We start from the raw sequence: 3098 nt of genomic DNA, 5'->3' as shown, positions 1-3098 counted from the left end.
GCTTGAAGATAAACAAGTGGCCATGTAGCTGAGAAGCAACAAAGCCCACATGGAAGAAGCACACCAGCCTGTGTGATCATGAGGTGGCAATGGGATCAGGTATCGGGCATCAAGACCCAGAGCAAAAAATCATAATGTGAATGAAGGGGAGTACGGAATAGAAGCCCAAAGCCTTCTGTGGGTAACTGGATATCATCTTACAGAAAGGTCATGGGGAAAGGACATGCCAGTCAGGGTGCAGTATAGCACCAATGAAACATATAGTTTTCCTCTGGTTCTTTAATGCTTCCTCCCCCCCACTGTCATGACCCTAATTCTACCTTACAAATCTGGCTAGACAAGAGCATGTACATGGGTGCAGATAAGAGCTGAAAACACAAGGAATATAGGGCAGATAAACTCCTCAGGACCAATACTGAGAGTATCCATACCAGGAGGGGAAGGGGAAGGTTGGGGGAGAAAGGGGGAAACGATCTCTATAGATGCTACCTATAACCCCCTCCCAGGGGATGGACAACAGACAAAGGGGTAAAGTTTACACTTTTATATTGATATTATTTCCTTCTCTCAGAAGAGAGATATACTCGATACTGTACACGAGAGGAAGTTGTATTATAAGAACCAGCCTAAGATGTATCAGGAAGTGTGTATAAATTTCAATATTGCCTTGTAACAACCATGGATCTGTTAGTAATAGAAAATCTCTTAAAGCTGTAATATCTTTATTTATAAAATGGAGACAGTAATAGTCATCTGTTGGGTTTATTATGAGCACAAAATGATACTATTTCTGAAATTGCTTTGCACACTATAAAGAATATCATATTATTAAAATATTGCAGGAATGTAAAAAAAAAAGAAAATGAAAGTGGATTCTAGATCAATTTATAATTGAGCTGTGGAAAATTGTAAGGCTAATATAAGAAAACATAAGGCAAAATATTTGGGGACAAAATGGAAAGGTACTTCCCAATAAAAAAGTTAAAATCAAAATATAAGAAAAAATATAAATGTGGTACTATCAAATTGAGTATTTGTAATGAATGAAAGGGATCCCTGGTGGAATAATGGGTTATATGTTGAGCAAGGTTGATCATTCAAACCCATCAGCCCACTGTCTGGGAGATACATGAGATTTTCTGTTTCCTTAAGGATTTAAAGCCTCTCACTTTTAGGGTCACTATATATCTCAATGACAGTGAATTTTAATTTGAATGAATGAAGAACTCCATGTAAGAAGCTGAAAGAGGTGACAGAAATAGGAAGGGCCTTCAAAGAGTTGATGGGAAAAATCTCCTATCTTTAAAGTCTACTTTTCCATGATATTTTTGATACTCCCTTATATTTGAAATAATTAAAACCACTAATACATTACTAGTGAGAATATAAAATCACCATTTGTTTGCGTACTATCGTGGCCTATGTGTTATTGTGATGTTGGAAGCTGTGTCACTGGTAGTTCAAATGATATCAGAGTCTCCCAAATGGAACAGATTTCAGCAGAGCTTCCAGACTAAGAAGAGAAAAGAAAAAGGTCCAAGTGGATGTCTCAAACCACTCCAAAACTTGCTCTTAATCGCAGAGTAGCTAATGAAGTGGAAGAAAGGATAAATTCAAAGAGATGAATAGAAAATGTCAAAGGTAAGTTCCAGCGGACAAAACCAAATACTACAATGAAATGTGCAAAGTCCTAGAATTTGAAAACCAAAAGAGAAGAATCCACTTAACGTATCAGAAACTGAAATGATTCAAGAAACAAAAAGTCAAGCTTTGAGCTCCAATCATGAGTTTCTGTGGGAAAAATACAAAATGGTGCAAGAAGCATCAAGAGAAGATGGAAAGAACACACAGAAGTAGCCAACACATCAGATGACTCAAACCAAACAATCATAGCCATGTGAACAAGGTGGGGGGTGGAGTGGAGACATCTGTAGACAAAGCCCATCTGTAGACAATTGGACATTCCCTCACAGAAGGACAACAGGAAGGGACAAACCATCCAGGATGCAGTATAGCACTGACAAAACATACAGCATTCCTCTAGTTCTTTAATGCTTCCTTCCTGACACTATCATGACCCCAGTTCTACCTTACAAATCCTCACTATGCCAGAGCATATATGTACACATATACAGATAAGAGCTCTCAACACACAGAATCCAGGACAGAACAACCCCTCAGGAACAATAATGGAAGTAGCAATAACCTGAGGGTAGGGGGAAGATAGGGGGAGAACGGGGGAACTGATTGCAATGATCAATGCATAACACCACCACCACCACCCAACCAAGGTGACAAAAAACAGATGCATGAGTGAAGGGAGACAGCGGACGGTATAAGATATGAAAATTATCATTATTTTATACTTTATCAAGGGTTCATGAAGGTGAGAGGGTGGGGAAGGGAGAGGGGAAATGAGGAGCTGATACCAAGGACTCAAGTAGAAAGAAAATGTTTGGAAATGAATGATGACAACGTATGCACAAATGTGCCTGACACAATGGATGTATGGATTGTTAGAAGAGTCATAAGATCCCCCAATAAAATAATTTTTAATTGCTTAAAAAAATAGAATTAGTCAACAGTCCACCATTTCAGGAAGTAGCATATGAGCAAGAACCAATGGTGCTGAAGGAAGAAGTTCAAACTGTACTGAATGCATTTTCCAACAATCAAGACTCCAGAAATTTATGGAATACCAACTGAAATGCTTCAATAAGCTGATGAAGCACTAGAAGCAGTCCACTCATCTATGCCAGGAAATTGGAAAGACAGTTACTTGAGCAACTGACTAGAAGAGTTCCATATTTGTACCCATTCCAAAGAAAATGACCCAACATAATGTTCAAACTATATCATTTTCAAGGAAAATTTTACTGAAGATCATCCAAAAATGGTTGCAACAGTACATTGGCAGGGAACTAACAGAATTCCAGACTGGATTAGAAGAGGACATAGAACAAGGGATATCATTGCTGATGTCAGATGGATCCTGGCTCAATGCAGAGAATACCAGGAAGATGTTTACTTGTGCTTTATTTACTATGCCAAGGCATTTGACTGTGTGGATCACTTTGAGAAGAATGGGAATTCCAGAA

At 38.5% G+C, this 3098-nt stretch overlaps 1 protein-coding gene across 1 annotated transcript in view; it reads right to left on the bottom strand.

The window, feature by feature from the left end:
• Nucleotides 1–3098, bottom strand: part of GRXCR1 (glutaredoxin and cysteine rich domain containing 1) — a 180699-nt gene that overhangs the window by 34938 nt on the left and 142663 nt on the right. The gene's annotated exons all lie outside the window — the stretch shown is intronic.

The sequence above is a fragment of the Echinops telfairi genome, unplaced genomic scaffold (genome assembly GCF_000313985.2).
Source record: "Echinops telfairi isolate 266 unplaced genomic scaffold, ASM31398v2 ScPeMD7_7468;HRSCAF=8506_0, whole genome shotgun sequence".
Taxonomy (NCBI): Eukaryota; Metazoa; Chordata; class Mammalia; order Afrosoricida; family Tenrecidae; genus Echinops; species Echinops telfairi.
Note: the sequence above shows the minus strand (reverse complement) of the source record. Positions and strands in the feature narration are given on the sequence as shown.